The sequence below is a fragment of the Orussus abietinus genome, unplaced genomic scaffold (assembly GCF_000612105.2).
Source record: "Orussus abietinus isolate OABI.00-Male unplaced genomic scaffold, Oabi_2.0 scaffold267, whole genome shotgun sequence".
Lineage (NCBI taxonomy): Eukaryota > Metazoa > Arthropoda > Insecta > Hymenoptera > Orussidae > Orussus > Orussus abietinus.
The window spans coordinates 7479-25348 of NW_019394412.1; the positions used below are offsets into that span (position 1 = coordinate 7479).

The 17870-nt window shown below is 38.9% G+C and overlaps 1 protein-coding gene across 3 annotated transcripts in view; it reads left to right on the plus strand.

Annotated features, from left to right (window-relative positions):
* The first annotated feature begins 1810 nt into the window (after positions 1-1810).
* Positions 1811-17870, plus strand: part of LOC105702772 (putative fatty acyl-CoA reductase CG5065) — a 31466-nt gene continuing 15406 nt past the window's right edge. For 2 of the 3 annotated variants that reach the window (XM_012430599.1, XM_023432222.1), the window contains exon 1: positions 12512-12639. The gene's annotated coding sequence lies outside the window, so the exon portion shown is untranslated. Of the gene's footprint in view, positions 1894-12511; positions 12640-17870 lie in introns of those variants that run through there. The other variant, XM_012430600.1, reaches the window with a different exon arrangement.

Genomic DNA, 17870 nt, shown 5'->3' on the forward strand with positions numbered 1-17870 from the left:
GGATGTGAATGTGGCATCCGAAAGCTCAATCGTTCATAAAATTTTTCTACGAACTGGGTATCTCAAATCATTTCATACTTTAAGACGTGAATATGGAGACCCTAAGGTAGGTCCTGAAACTCGCGAAATTTCATTTTTCATAAACTATTTTTAGAATATCTATAAACAAATTTGAAAAGAATTGAAATTTCATGACTTTCGGGACCTTCTATATAGTTTTCCTATTCACGTTGTAAAGTTTCACACAATTCGGTAAACCTAGTTGGGAGAAAAATTTTATAAACAAAACCTGTGCGACGCCACTTTCACATCACCTTAAGTCCTTATTCTAACTTGATCCGCGTAAACGGAACAAACGGCCGGCGGAGCAAAGTGGGCCACGATAGCACCGGATCCGCAAGACCCCTAGTAGCACAAAGTATTTCTCTTATATTTTTTATACATTAAACGAATATCATACATTTTGTAAATATTTACCAGACATTTGAAATNTGGAACCACTTCGATCCGCACTTCTGCAGTGACCGTTCCGCACTTCGCAGACTGCTGTGACTTCTGCTTCGCAGTGCCCGAAATGTCCAAGGCGACCACTACCTCTGTAGGGTAACCATCACCGAGCATCGCCATATATCCTTCATGGAAACCTTGGTTAACTCCTCAGATAAGCGGATACTCTACCAGAGGTGAGGGTCCTCATTGAATGGCTCGTGGGTTTCCAAAAAACTCAGCAATTGGCGGGTAGTATCCATCGCGCCGACAACGAGTGTATAATTATAAAAATAATAACAGCATCCGTTTACTTAGGGCAATCAGTCCGCTGGTTCCACACCGCAAACGCAGTTCAAAACGTCGTCGAACCCCTGTGCTGCAAACCACCCTCGATTCAATTTCCTTTATATTTCCAACCTCTATATGCTTTTCATTCTCGGTGTTTTCGCAGGGTGTCCCTTTGCAGTCAATTAGGGCATCAAAATCATGAATCCAGAGGATTTCGGGAGTTTTACTTCGATTTCTTTATAATTATTGTACGCGAGCGACATACAAAGTACGCCATTTTAGTACAATGCCCAATATAATTCAATGCAGCTGTCGATATAAATACGAACGTCAACAACGCAGGCATTTAGAAGAAACTTTTTTACCGACGTCGATGAAATTTCTCGACGTGTTTAACTTTACCTTAAAAAATAACCAGCTGCGCCTCAAGATAAAGAATTCAGAAGTATATTAGCCTTTGATGTTTTTAAAGTTGATTAACAAACCAGAAGTGGAGGTAAAAAAGAGATCGCATGTGTTAGGCAACGATATCTCACATACGGGAGGAAGAGAGACGCATATAGAAAGGCAAGTATTGTGTGTAAGATAAAGAAAGAATGCAATTCGCTACATATCGCCATAGGATTAAGAGAGCTGGAGAGACGATTACAGCGCCGCCATCCGTTGGTTAAAGTACTATTTATCGAGCATCGAACGTCCGTATCCTTCTGTACTTCCATGGACTTCTAAATCCTTTGCCCAAGAGCAAGGTCGACCACCAAAGGGTCAAGGACCTGCGCTCGGCCTCTGACCTTGACCTTGATCCCGGGCGGCGGGGGGTGGACTTTGGCTCGAACGTCACGGTTTCCCGACGCGGCTCGGCAGGGGGTACGGGAGACGAAAACGCCCCGAAAGGAGCGGAGCGGCGATCCAATGCGGGTCCGACCGAAATCGCGGGCCCAATCAGCGGACCGGGGTAGGGGCGGCGTGGCAAGCGGTGAAGATATTTAGGTGGGTAGGAACGCATGACGCGTGTCAGTCGTGAAGGGACGCCGGCACGGCTACGTTGATCGCGTCGCATTTCGCTCATCTCGGCTCCCGCCTGCGGACTTCCCTGCCGGCCAGGACTCGCGCCCGGTAGGTAAGGCGCCGCTTAAGGTGAAGTGAAACCCCCTTCAATCAGTCGATTGGAATACAGCACTTTTTTTTAAGGGTATTAGACCAAAGTGTCCGAAACTTTGACACATCGCTCCTGATCATCTAAGAGTTGTCCTGACACGTTCAAAATTTGGATTTTTGGAAAAAATATATTTCGATTAATATACAAGTATCGAGGGCTCTGATATGAGAAACGAAAGGGTCAGGACAATTTCAAGACAATTTAGAACACTCTGGTAGTCGATAAACTCGCATTTGAACGGGATAAAGACAAAAAAAGTATTGTATGCGCTTCTATGCTAAAACGATGGGAATACGAGGTCTCGGAGTGAAAATTTAATTGACCTGGAAATCACAGATGGCGCAGGGTGTCCCTCTGCAACCAATTAGGGCTCCAGAAAGCATGAATCCAGAGGATTTCTGGAATTTTACTTCGATTTCTTAATATTTATTGTACAAAAACGACAGGTGGAGTATGCCATTTGATACAATATCCAATATCATTCAACCCAACTGTCAATATAAAAACGAACGTCGGCAACGTAGGCATTTAGACAAATTTTCATTATCGACGTCGATCAAGTTATTCAACGTGTTTCACTTCATCTGAAGATTCGAATACAACAACGAAACTAGAAGATATCAACAATTAGTTATTAGGATCGTGGCAAGAATGAATATAAAATTCACTTGTACCCACACAGTTAAAAAGAATATTATAATTTTAAAATATTTTTCTCGAAAGTTTTATTCAGATAGGGTGTACTAATTTCAGAAAATATTTACAAAAAATTTCTAGTATATGTCATATAATTATCTATATACGTGTTTTAATTTTCCCGCGCAATATTTCAAAGTTTTAACACGATGCCATCAGATTACAAGTTCATTTAGAAGCTTGTAATAAACGTGTACTAACTCAATTTTAGGACATTAAATGTACAATTCTACTGCGACCTTATGTACCGTAAATGTGAACGTGAAGTTTATGAATATTTATTAACAGTGCAGCGATGGGATACAGATTTGCTTCAGTCTCTTCTAAATCAGTAAATTGCTTAAGGTGACGTGAAACCTCCTCCCTCAAATCAGTCGATTCGAATACAACACTTTTCTTTAAGGGTATTGGACCAAACTGTCCGAAACTTTGACACGTGACTCGTGATCATCTAAGAATTGTCCTAACACGTTGAAAATAAGGATTTTTCAAAAAAATGTTTATTCTCATCATAGAAGTATCGAAGGCTCTGATATGAGAAACGAAAGTGTCAGGACAATTGTACGAAAATTTAGAACACTCTGATAATCGATAAACTCGCCTTTCAGCGGGATAAATGCAAGAAAAGTGTCTTATGCGCTGCTATGCTAAAACAATGGGAATACGAGGTCTCGGAGTGAAAATTTAATTGACCTGGAAATCACAGATAGCGCAGGGGGTCCCTCTGCAGTCAATTAGGGCCCCAGAAAGCATGAACCCAGAGGATTTCTGGAGTTTTACTTCGATTTCTTTATGATTATTGTACGAAAACGACAGGTGGAGTGTGCCGTTTAGTACAACACCCAATATAATTCGACGCAGTTGTCAAAATAAATACAAACGTCGGCTACGTAGGTATTTAGGAGAATCTACTTTATCGATGTCGATTAAGTTCCTCGACGTGTTTCACTTCACCCTAATGGAACCGCGGGAGTGCGTTGCGCGAGTAAGCCCGAAGAAAGTGCTTCCGTGTCCGTGGGAGCGACCCGTTGCGCAATGCTCTCCATGGACTGGGGCTCTCGCACTCGCACGATCGCTCTGCCTCGCTTTCCGCTCCTCCCGGCGCGTCCGGACGGAGATTTTCCGGAATTTCTGAAATTCGCGAGGGTGTGCCAAGATTACTATTAAGCGAAGAAATTGGGGGCAGAGAGAATAACGGAAGATAAATCGACTCTATGGAAGGGCTGCTGATTTTTCATTACCTCTCCGGGAAGATCGGCCGAGTTCCGCGCCAAATTATTGATACATACATGCGTATGGGTGCCCGAACAGGATTGAGTTTCTTAACACATTCGCGACCGGCACATTTTTTTCCATTTCAAATACTGAGTACCGGCGAAAATAATGAAATTCTGAAACTGGTTGCCGCAAACTTGTGTCGTTAAAGCAAGGATAAAAATGATAAAATTTGTGCGCTGCGCCGGCTAACAATTAATCAGGAATAAAATTTAAAATGACGTGAATTTACGTCATCGGTCGCGAATGTGTTAACAGCGAATTTGGTAGGATTTAGTTATTCATTTTTCTTTTTTCTGACAGTGTTTGTTTCTTATGTTTCGGACATGTATCGGTGGGCTCACTCTTCAGTTCTTTGGTAGGTTAGGTTCTTTTGCTTTGAAAAAGTTGTCACGGTTGCTCTCCTTGTGGAATTTAAAATAGCCAAGGGGTATGTAAATGTCAAGGGAAGGGAATTGGTTTCGTTGATTCATATATGGCAAATACGGTTTGACACAGGACCGTTGATTAACATTTTGTTTCTAAAAACGCATACTATTACGTAGTTAAGGTGAGAAAATGCAAACGGACATAGAGAAAGACTTACATTTCAGCTTCTAAATCTCAAGTAGAATGAGAGCCTTTAATCCCTTAAGGGGATGTGAAAGTGGCATCTGAAAGCTGAATCGTTCATAAAACTTTTCTACGAACTGAGTGTCTCAAATCGTTTTATACTTTAAAACGTGAATATGGAGACCTTAATGTAGGTCCTGAAACTCGCGAAATTTCATTTTTTATAAACAATTTTTAAAATACCAATAAACAAATTTGAAAAGAATTGAAATTTCATGAGTTTCAGGACCTTCCTTGTAGTCTCCCTATTCACGTTGTAAAGTTTCAAACTATTCGGTAAACCGAGTTGGGAGAAAAGTTTTATAAACGAAACCTCTTCGACGCCACTTTCACATCACCTTAAACGTGTCTATTAGAATACTCTTAGAAATAATAATCAACGAAATATATCCGGAGAGACTATCCTTATTTTCAAAAAAATGAAATATTTTCCATATTTCACGTATTTAATTTTCTCTATAGAAGTGAGCAGATGGATATCAATGTAGAAAGATGATTTAACTCGCTTCGTAATTTAATTAGTCACTTCCTCCTAAAGGGAAAAATCATTTCTAATCTTTTCGGAATTCGTGCACCGCAACACTGTACGTGGTATTACATCAAAGATACTTTTTATCCGAACTACCATATAAAATCCTACGAATCCGTACGCATTCATTTTCAGATCACTCGGTTATTATGTAATTCCTTTTCAATACAAGCATTTATTATGATACCAAAATAGGCACCAAATATGCAACCATAAACGGTTATGTAATACTCTTGGCTAATCGGAGAAATCTCTCGTTCGCACTTTATAGTATGCTTTTTTTCTCTCATCGGGCTGCATTGAAATAGTAAACGATGTTATCCGCATAATTTGAACCGGGCAAAAAATTAAGTGTATTGTAAATTAAGTGTTGTGAAGAATGTGCATTTATCTGTTTACCTAACATCTCTATCCTGCGAACGGAGATAAATGTCATCGAATGGAATGCCGATTCCTATCTCTATCAATTTCTTCGATTTCACCTCATTCAAGTAAAGAAATTGTTCGCAATTTGTAGAATACCTTCAGATCACAAAACTCACAGCTTCACCTGAAATGTAGTACCGTGAATACGTTTATTCCCTCGTGCGTTTGTTCAGCTCGTTACGATACATCTCTAATACGCGTGCACATGTATAATTACCTACTTATTATTTATTTATCACTGAACACCCGTCTATTAATCCCGCTATAGTATGCCTGTAATATAAACGTAAATGTGTAATTAACCACATATCTGATCGCGCTCCAGGTAGGTCGAATTACTCTCGCGGGAACTTGCAACTTGAAACATTCACAAACATTCATAGTCGTTTCTCTTCCTTGAGTGGTTCTTGACCTGGTGCGTTAATTAATGCGAACGTACGTACCACTGATACGCACCTCCACCTCATAAGTCCATATTCTACCACACGTCGGGCAATAATTAGGGTCTAGAAATGCCACTTCCGTCCCAGAATAAAGGGTACATCCAAATGTACTTACTGAGGAGAAATGCCGCCGTTGGTTATTAACAGTCGGCAGTATTTTTTTAACTTCAGTTAATGTGCGCTCATATTTTTTTTTTAATACTGCTCTTACTGTGATGAAGTAGCTTTCGATCAGCTGTTTTCACAAGTCACTCGTTCTCGTCCTTTTTTACAGGTATTGTCCGGGCCGTTACCACGTGTCACGTGTCACGTGTCACGTCAGCTGCAATCAATACACCTTGCATTAACTCGGGCCACGATGAATGACGGTTACAATTTAACCGTAGGTTTGGCGCACAATGAATTCGAGAATTTCGACATCTCGCACTTAATATATTTTCAATTAATATTTTACGCTAAATGAATTGAAGGCGCGTTACAAATTGTATGGCTCGTTCAATGTCACCCGCCTAATCGCGCTAGCTACGAGACATTGATAACGCCAGCTTTTTCCTTGACTGAGTTTCTTTTTCTTTTCTTTTTTTCGTCCCTTCCTCTGTAACGCACAGAGGTGAATTTATAACATATGAAGAAAATATTGCGAAAGTAGAAGTGATTAGACGGTCGGTGATTAAAAATTACAGAGGACGCGTGTCGTAACTGATACCTCGAGATTTCCTGTTGCCAGAATCCGAAAGATTGTATCTCTGTGTATCTCTTAAATACTGACACAAGAAAAAAAAACTGATGTAAAAGTGCTGTGGCCTTCGCTCGTACATCGATATGGACGCGTGTGTATGTATTTGACACGAAATTCTACCGAGTTTCGGGATAGACCGAGTAATAAATTAGAATAACGATAAGCCACTGGAACTTCCTTATGAGAAAAGTGAAACATTAATTGTCCCAAAGTCTTGCTTTTAATATCTTATAATATTCCTACCCCGAAACCAGTTATTTCCTTCTACTATGCAGAAATAAAAATTGACGAACAAATTAATTACCGTATTTTCAATTCGCATTTGTAATAATTCAACGCTTAATTTCGTTAATAAGTCTGAGAAAAGTTGAATGACGGGTCAAGCAATAAATGCAGATAAAAGTAAGACTCTACGACTTGTATGAAATGTTGAATGGAAATGTTTGAATAATTTGTTTGAGAAGAAGCATTGCCACTAAGTAGTATTTAATTTCATTAATATCCATGCAATGAGTTTTACGATGGGTCAAGCGATGAATGAAAATAAAGATAAGATATTAGAACTTTTTTATGAGTTAGAGAGATTAATTTTAATTGCCCCATGCCTTCGTGAACTTTCAATGTTTGATAGTACGCCGACTCAAAGACCGCTTACTTCTTCCCATTTTGTAGCCAAGTAATAAATGAGAATTTGAACAAGGAGGAAGAACTTTTTAGAAAATAAAGACTAATTTTAGGTTCCTTATAGCCATGCCTCCATAAATGTTCAGATTTTAAGGGAGGTCATACCTATTAAATGGATGATATGAAACATGGGCATTTTAACACCGTCAATAAGTATGAGCCTCCTTAATAATTTTTCAGAGCTTAAATTCATTTTGTCTCATCACTCGATTGCGTTAAAAATTAATGAAAACAATTATATTATCTAAATTCCTCCATATAACGACGTTACGGTCAATTTCAGTAAAGTAGTTTACTGATTTAATTGATATAGGCCATTTCAATTAGTCACGTCTTGAATAGCGCGTAATTTTAGTCACTCTAAATAATTAATGGCTTCTGTTCCGGCTGTGTGGTGACTTAGGGGTTTGCGAGGAACTGAGTTTTATCCACCGGTTGAAAAATTGAAAGTAAAGAGAATGAACGAATTAGCTGTGCGCTTGGCGGATCATTATCCCTTTCTCGCCCATATAACGAGTCTCAAGAGTTCGCTTAATACACCGACGTGTTCTCTGTGCATCCCCAAATTCAAAGATTAATGCCCGGTTCTACCAGCATCGGTTAAATCATTGATCACCTAACCGTAGGTTAAAGTTAACGTCTAAGTTAATCATGGGTTAAAAACGTAAATTTTCCCTCACATTTATTCAGAGCGCGATTAACTAATCGTATAGGCTATTAATACACCGACGTGATCTCTGTGCATCACCAAATTCAAACATTTATGCCCGGTTCTACTAGCCTCGGTTAAATCATTGATTACCTAACCGTAGGTTAAAGTTAACGTCTAAGTTAATTATGGGTTAAAAACGTAAATTTTCCCCCACATTTATTTAGAGCGCGATTAACTAGTCGTATAGACTATTCGAAGTAAGATGAATTGTCGGTGAACGCGTTCGCGTGATTGGCTAATACTCTAATCCATTAGATAGCCAGATAAATGCGCCCTTTTCGGGACACGAAATCCCCCTAGCTTCATGCAAGAAGTTATTTGACAGATGCTAGCCTTAAGAAGTAATGTTCTTTGGTTAAGAATTAATATAAAATATTTTCAAGCGTCCTTCGATCATTAAGAAATTGTAAATAAAATCGAAAACGTCTTTATCCGTTTCGTCATAAAAAGATGTTAATACATCCTTAATCTAGTCCGTTTTCATTCCGTTTGTGCAGTTTTTAGGTTAAAGTTCGATTAACTGCGGCTAAACAAAATAATTTAGCTGGTTAATCTGTACGGCGGTTAATGGAAATTAACCCGCCGTTAAAATGTGAAACGGGCAACTCGTTGATACATCCTCATTCTAATCCACGTTTTTTTCACGTTTGTGCAGTTTTTAGGTTAAAGTTCAATTAACTGAGGCTAAGCAAAATAATTTAGCTGGTTAATCTATACGGCGGTTAAAATGGAAATTAATCCGCCGTTAAAATGTGGCGGAACGGGCAACTCGTTAATACTTCCTCAATCTAATCCATGTTTTTCTCACGTTTGTGCAGTTTTTAGGTTAAAGTTCGATTAACTGAGGCTAAACGAAATAATTCAGCTGGTTAATCTATACGGCGGTTAATGGAAATTAACTCGCCGTTAAAATGTGAAACGGGCAACTCGTAACCGAGGATTAACTTTTTGATCGAGGTTTGTGGAACCGAGTATTAGTCCTCATTCTGCTTGGAGAGAGATTTCCGGGACACCTCGTATATCCGGGGCAAGGCGAATGGCACCGTTATTCGCATCAACCGAAGGACACCTAGGATAGTTTCCCCTAATTCTTTTTAATAAATTTCGATCGTGGACTCATTTCGTTCGAAACGCCCGGGGGTATCGAGATTTAGGCTAACAATTAATACCCGACTCGCGGATGATCTTTCTCCGCAATTTAGGTATTTGGGTATTTAGCCCAAGGAGATGACTTTCTCCATGTTTTGACTGTAATTTTAATTCTCTCGCTTAACGACCATAACTCAAGATCATGTCTTCCGTTCTTCGTGTTAATTGACGCTCACTGTATAAAGTTTATATTTTTTAAGGTAATTCTTTAAAACATGTACAGATGTTTGTCTCTGCGGGAATAAAAGGAATTCTTAGAATATCGGTAGTTCAAATGTTCTGATTTTGGGAGAATAACGTTCACCAAAATAGCTAAAAAATCACGATTCACGCAAAATTTCATAATTTTTTCTACCTAGGATTTAATGTTAAATCTGAGGTGTGTACAGATGAACCCAATGAATTCTACGGGAAAAGAAAGGAATGCTTAAGACATCGATAACTCGAATGTTCTAATTTTGGGGGAATAGCGTTCACCAAAATGGCTAAAAAATCACGATTCACGCAAAATTTCATAATTTTTTCTACCTAGGATTTAAATGTTAAATCTGAGGGGCGAATAGATGGACCCAGTGAACTGCCCTATTGATTCCCTTGAAGCACGCTTTTTAATGCTAATACCATAAAACAAAAACGGGCCTCGCGACGCATAGCTAATCCAGTTTACGTCAACCTCGAGAATAGAAATGCGTAATTTCACGACTACGTCACTAACACCTACTAATTTATTATTTGTTTTTAATCGCATCGGAAGAGTTCCCCCATCCTAAATCGTATGACGTATTTTGTACCAGGTACCATAGCATTTGGACTCTGGACATGCGTCAGCACTTAGTAGTTTTTACATTACAGTATTCAGTTCCTTTTTATACTGAGTTATATTCTCCCGTTTCTAACGGTACTTTAAATTGTCGCATTTCGTTTCCTGAAGGACGACATTAATCACCGGTCTTTCACGTGCTGTACGGATACAGTTTCCTACGTTTGACGTAATAGTTCATCCATTTTTATGCCACTTGGTTGCAAAAAACATGTTAACGTTCGCATCTGTTTCCTTTTTCTTTCTTTTTTTTTTCGGCGTCTTACGCATTCGGGGGACAAAGTCTGTCTCCGGTCAATGTGTCCTCGCTTTGTTGTTAAGCCGATACGGAACTTAACGATGAGCATCTCTTTTGGTCATCTTCGAGACATTTCCTAAAGAATTCCTAAACAATTGAGCAGTCGAGGATGCAATGAGTCACAAAATCGTGGAATATTTGACATAAACTTGACAGTAATGAATTTTTAGTATCGCGTCCAAGCGAAACCTTATCGTTTTGTTTAACAAAACTATTCCTTTTATGAAGTTTTAGTATCGCGCCACTTCTCTCATCGGAAGATTGTCCAAACGAAACTTATCGTTTTGTTTAACAAAACTATTCCTTTTATGAATTTTTAGTATTGCGCCACTTCTCACATCGGAAGATTGCCGAGGTCAAACTTTTCTATTTATCGGAATAAAATAACATGCAAACATTAAATTCTCCTAAACCACTTAAACAATTTCTAAACAATTAAACAGTTGAGGATGCAATGAGTCACAAAATTCTGGAATATTTGACAAACTTGACAGTAATGAATTTTTAATATCGCGCCACTTCTCACATCGGAAGATTGCTCAGACAAAACTTTTCTATTTATCGGAATAAAATAGCAAGGGAACGTTAAATGCTCGTAATTGTGATTAGATTTAATTAAAAATTCAAATGTTTTTGATACGATAAATAAATACCATAAAAATACTGCCATGTGACTAAACACGATTAGACATTTTCTAGCAAATCAAGTATTCCATAATGATATTTTAATAAACTTCTGAACTCTTGCTCATTTCTACTTTCGAAATAGCAGCTAGAAAGGTTCTCAAGTTCTCGTTCAAACCTTCATACTTATTAGTGTATTTAAATGTTAATCATGTGCTTTGACATTGAATTTTATAATCTAAACTTATTGAATGCTCCTTCAAATCAACATAAAATGACGCGTGCGCGGACAATTAATTAGATCAGTTCATACGCAAAGTACACTCTTGTTATCTCATGTCTGCATATCTATTTAATTAACCGTTTAGGGGCTGTGGAAGGGGCATCTAAAGGGTGATCAATAAAATGTAAAGAATAAAATTTAACAAGAGCAAGGCACATTGCCGCGGGTGAGTAACACACAATCACGAGTTAACATTGATTATGAATTATCTAAAATTAAATCGGTTATCGATATCTCATCAATAGCTAGTTAAGAATAAAATGAATTCTTCCTCAAATACTAATGAAAAAGTAATCGAACATTTATTTTTAATCGATTACAAATTCAGTAAGTAAATAGTAAATAATCTCCTTCCAATTAATAGTTAACCAAGTTATTGGTTACGTTACCAAATCAACATTGATTGTGAGAATTTTTTAAAAATATTATCTAAATATTTCTCGGGCTCAAGAATGTCTCTACATTGCTTCTCCGCCAGTACCACCGATACCTATCATCTTTCGATTAAATTTGTTTAAAAATAAACTTATGTAAACGATGATACAATTAAAAACTCCTCTAAAAAAATGTGCAAACAATGCGCATCAAATGGCTTTCGAATATCAAATTTATAATTTTTCCCCGCAATTTCACGAAATTATAACACGGTGTTATAAAATTGTAAATTTTCTTAGAATTTAATAATAAATGTGTGCCAGTTCAATATTAAGACGTCAAATATATAATTTTACTGCAACCTTACGTACTAAAAGTGTACGAATGTTATGAATTTTTTTAACAGACTGGTTTAGCCGCGTTAAAATGTAAATTATAGGATGTTTCTATTCCAGGGCGTTGTTCCCTAATATCGAAGAGCATCTACGATTCTCTGTCAATTCTTTATAACATTATCCACGATTATTCACGAGAAAATGGGATTGAATGAAAACCGCAAGCACATATTCGATCGCGTCCAATGCGCTTTCTGAATAGCTCGTTTCTCTATAGCCACCCCAACCCTGAAAGGGGGACCTTTCCTTGGCCGCCTTTTACTTGCTTCTCCCCGCGGGGCAATCCCGGAAGAAATTTGGCCACCCCAACCCCAAGTGTAGTTCGCGGGTTCGCCGATGACGGCGCTGGCGGCGCCGGCGGGGCGGGCCGCCATCTACCGGCGGCTCGCGTCACGTCCTGTGGCGGAGCCGCCGTAGATGTCGGCAGAAGCCGGCTTTCACCCCCTTCCCTCGGAAGCGGAGCGAGCTGCAGCAACTAGTAACCTGTAGTAACGTTTAGTAACCAGTGGTAACCCCCCGAGGCACGAGCGCATCCTCGTCCGCTCGCGACATCGCGACAATGTCCTTTTCTGCGCCGCGTACACGAAGTCGGTGTCCCCCTGTCTCCCCGAAGTGCTCCCGCGGAATTACGGCGCTTTGATCCGTATGTATGTTTTAAGACCGAATTGAGAGCCGATCGTTTTTTCACCGCGAGATAAGGTATCTTTAAGCGGCACCCAGGACGGCATGATTTGCGGCATTGGGGGCTGCAGTAGAGTCCTGCGACAAGTACCGATTCTACTCCTATTTCGGTCAAACGTACAGAGATATTTGTTTGTGGTCCTGGAATTTACCGAATCCATCGAATTGTTACTCAGATGGGGGAAGATTTGTTTCATTCGTATGCACTTTTATGGCGTTATTCGACACATATTCTGGATGAGATTATGATGGGACTGTGAAACGTTACATTTTATGGTGGATAAATAAACTACTGTTTTTTGGGTAGTTAGTGGGGCGGTTTCGTTTACCCCCGAGGTTCAGGACTCCGGTAGAGTCTCGCGACAAGTACAGTAGGTGAATTTGTTTCGATTGGTTTTGCCCCTGAGGAAGTTATTGATATTCCTTTATGATGTTTTCAGGGCAGATAATCGAATTGGACTGGTTCTATTCTTATTTAGGGGTATGATGTGTAATTTGCTTCGGAGAATCTTTTGGGGGCAGGTTTTGTGAACAGCTGTTCGGGAGGAATTAAAGTTAAAACTGTGATTCCAGATGATTTCCAAATTATAAAAGAAGCTTATTCTAGGACACGGGATAATGGATAATGTAATTCGTAGGATGAGGAGTTATGGTAGAGGGTCGCGACAAATACAAGGAGCAGGTGTATTGCCAATTGTTCCTCCATGGATGTTTTTAGCCTTAGAATATGTAATTGAATTAATCAAGTTCTTTCCGAAAGGTGAAATATTTATTTTCCGTTCATAAATACATTCGTGATATACGTTTCAACAAATGTCCAAAATTCGCGTTTAAGTTGAAAGTGAGTTGGTGCAACGATTTCAAAATAATAAAATCCAATTGATGCCGGAAAGAATTTAATTTCCGCTATCGAGAGACCGTGGTAGAGCCTCGCCCCAAGTTCAACAACCATTCCGACGTCTTTCCTGTGCTACTATAATGGACCTTAATTTTTAATTCCATAATATATAACTAATCACTGAATCGATCTGAACCGCTCTCGTATACAAAATGTGAAATTAACTTTCAACCTAACGATTCCATTGTCTTCCGACCTTCCGTCGTCGTTTAACTAAACATAAGGAAAGCCAAAGAGAAAACCGGACGTAATGTGAAAACTTCTCGGCGCGATCTGTGTCATACTTTCACAGAAGATGCGTCGAAAAGTCGCGAAGGTTCGAGAAGCGATTTAAGCCAAGTCGAGTTAACGGTCGGATGGGTCTTGTAATATTAATCGCGGGACATTATCCGTGATTGGTTTGGCCAGACTTGGCGTGATCCTTCTCGCGGCTTTGGGAAATAATTCTTCCCCGGTAAAAATCGCGTCACGATTTCCAGAGCTTAAGAGGCCAGGTGTTTCCGTTTTCACGCGCATACAGGGCTCATTACCGAGGAATATGTATATCATTACCGAGAATGTGTGTCCGTGCCTAGCCTCTGAAATTTACTACCCCTGGTAACAAGCTAACAACCCGCCTAGCAAATGAATCTCCTCCCTTACGGCATTAACGCGCAACCAATACGCCCGGCGTATTCGATGGAGGGCAATAAGTTCCTTTAAAATTGAATTGTTAAGGTGAAGTGAAACCCCCTTCAAATCAGTCAGTTCGTATACAACACTTCTTTTTTAAGGGTATTAGACCAAACTGTCCGAAACTTTAACCCATCTAAGAATTGTCCTGACACATTCAAAATTTGGATTTTTGTGAAAAAATTTGTTAACTCAGCCCAGACCAGAACCAAAATGTCGTCGAGCTCTCATATTTCGATTAATATACAAGTATCGAGGGCTCTGATATGAGAAACGAAAGGGTCAGGACAATTTTACGACAATTTAGAACACTCTGGTAATCGATAAACTCGCATTTGAACGGGATAAAGGCAAGAAAAGTGTTGCATGCGCTTCTATGCTAAAACGATGGGTATACGAGGTCTCGGAGTGAAAATTTAATTGACCTGAAAATCACAGATGGCGCAGGGGGTCCCTCTGCAGTCAATAAGGCCCCAGAAAGCATGAATCCAGAGGATTTCTGGAGTTTTATTCGATTTCTTGATATTTATTGTACGAAAACGACAGGTGGCGTATGCCATTTGGTACAATATCCAATATAATTCGACACAGCTGTGAATATAAAAACGAATGTCGGCAACGTAGGCATTTAGAAAAATTTTCTTTATCGACGTCGATCAAGTTCCTCGACGTGTTTCACTTCACCTTAAATCTCTTTATTTTCCCTCTTCTACTAAATCTCTGTAACTACTTGCTTACAGTTTTTAAATCATATCGTACACACCCGCTGCACCTGTCTCTCCTTCTCCCAAGAATCGAGGACCCGGATGCACTGCACTCCTGTACCGTAACCTAACAGTAATATCGTCTGCAGCAGCAATTTATCGCGCCGGGTAATGCGTTTCTTTCGATGCTAAGAAAAATAGAAAAAGCTGTGAAAAGGCCGTAGATTGATCTGGGGAGATTTGGATTTTCTTTTGGTACTCGGTAAAGGTAGGAACGGGCCGTTACATTAAAATCAAGCAATCATTCGCGAAAGTCAATTAATTTGCGTCTAACCACCGTTTACTATGTCTTTCATTGCGCACTTCTTCCATTCGTCTTCATTTCATTCATTTAGTCATATTCAGCTCCTGCGGTCAAGATATTACTAGACCGTCTAAAAACTTCCCGTGACGTAACGCCTGATCGTTACGAGCGAATTGCCAATTTAAGTTTGCACCGGTTAACAGCTGTTGGGAGTAATTGATGCAACCGTAAATCTAACAGTAAAATGACTTTTTTCTCTGCGTAAGACTCGAAGTGGATGCCGTTTCTATCGGCACTCACCCGTTTCCACGCAGCTTTCCGTTGGCCGTGCCCCTTTCTATCCGAGTTTTCTTTTTCTTTTATTCTTTTTATTTTCCCCCTCGCAGAAGCAACACGATCATTTTTCACCTCCCCTCTGCACGTCTGAAAGCAACGCCGACCTACATCAAGAGTCGCCGTGGCGTCGGGGAAGATCTTTTTCCGAACGAGTGCCATTTACGTGGCTTTTGAAAATCATACTTCCGCTTCAACCCTTTAATACCTACGGTTTATTGATTCATTACTCTGGGTATACTTTTACGTTGTGGTATACTGAGCTGTGCCATTTACGGGGATATGAAAGGGACATTCTACATATATGTATATATAAAGCGTCAAAATATTTCTAAAACTTTCCTCCACGCTGGGGGGCACCGAATCATTTGAAACTTCAACGCGTGATTACCGACAAAACTGTACATTTTCTTTGTTATTTTTAATTTTGTCATTGCAAATATAGGACGAAAGTCTCGGTTGATTAGCGATGTAGATTCGCCATTCATTCAAAACGTTCCGTAACCGAGAACACTGACATACATTTCTTTTTTACATATTTCAAACGATATGCAACACCGACAAAAATGTAAATTTACTTTGTTATTTTTAATTGTGTCGCAAATATGGGGCGAAAGTCTCGGTTGATTATCGATGTAGATTCTTTATTCATGCAAAACGTTTCAGAACCGAAAACACTGACATACATTTCTTTACATATTTCGGACGATACGCAACACCGACAAAAATTCAAATTTTCTTTGTTATTTTTAACCCTTTGGGTACTAAGAGCGCCTAAAGGCGCCCGACGTTTGGTCCAATATTGCCTGCACGGTCAGACGAATTTCGTCCATATGCCGAAATGGCTTCAAAGGATTAATTGTGTCGTTGCAAATATAGGGCGAAAGTCTCAATTGGTTATCAATGTAAATTCTTTATTCATCCAAAACGTTTCGTAACCGAGAACACTGACATACATATTTTTTACATATTTCGAACGATACGTAATACCGACAAAAATGCAAATTTACTTTGTTATGTTTAATTGTGTCCTTGCAAATATAGGGTGAATGTCTCGGTTTATTATCGATGTAGATTTTTCATTCATCCAAAACGTTTCGTAACCGAGAACTTGATCACTTCATGGTTGAGAGGGAACGAAACGTCATTGGTCGACGAGTTTAAATGAAATCAATCTTTCCCCTTTTTTGCACTGTGTGGGCATGAAGACGATGCCGACTGTTGCCGGGCCATATATTACGTGTATTAACGAACGCCCGTGTATGTACACGCGACATATGGTCATACACCCGCAATGAAATTAGGCATACAAATTGTACGTGGGCAGAGGATCAAACGCCCCAAAAATACTCTACCAGATAATACGAGTCGCCGTAAAAAAGTTTAATTTTGCAAGAAATTGCCGACAATAATGTACAATGAATTGCTCATTACGCAATTCTTATAATTTACAGGTATTTTATATAAGAATTTAAACTTTAAAATTTATTTCTTACCTATGTTTGTAGATTCACTGATGTTAACACAATTTAATAGTATTATTCTTTATAAATAACACCCCAAAAATACACTACTAGATAATACGAGTCGCTGTAAAAAAGTTTAATTTTGCAAGAAATTGCCGACAATAATGTACAATGCTCATTACGCAATTCTTATAATGTACAAGAATTCTGTATAGGAATTCAAACTTTAGAATTTATTTCTTACCTGTGTTTGTAGATTCACAGATGTTAACACAATTTAATAGTATAGTTCTTTATTAATGAAACCCCAAAAATACACTACTAGATAATACGAGTCTGCGTAAATGTTTAATTTTACAAGAAATTGCCGACAATAATGTACAATGAATTGCTCATTACGCAATTCTTATAATGTACAGGTATTTTATATAAGAATTAAAACTTTAGAATTTATTTCTTACCTATGTTTGTAGATTCACTGATGTTAATACAATTTAATAGTATTGTTATTTTTAAATAACCGTGATCAAAATTTGTTACTGGTTTAGATATGGTATGTACTTGATATTTACCCTCCTCACTTATCGTATATATTGTCGCAAGATTTTATTCCGATCTGTTTGTTACCGACAACCGGCTCGCAAAATTCCGCATTCCCGGAGGATCCGCATGGAATCCCCTGCATTGCGGATTTGTCCAGTATTGCGTCTTTATTAATTAAAACTTTAATTTACGTGACCCGAAAGCGCTTGATATATAATCCGATCGATAGTGCGTGGCGTGGGATACTGGAGAAAAGTACCAATCAGTAATTCA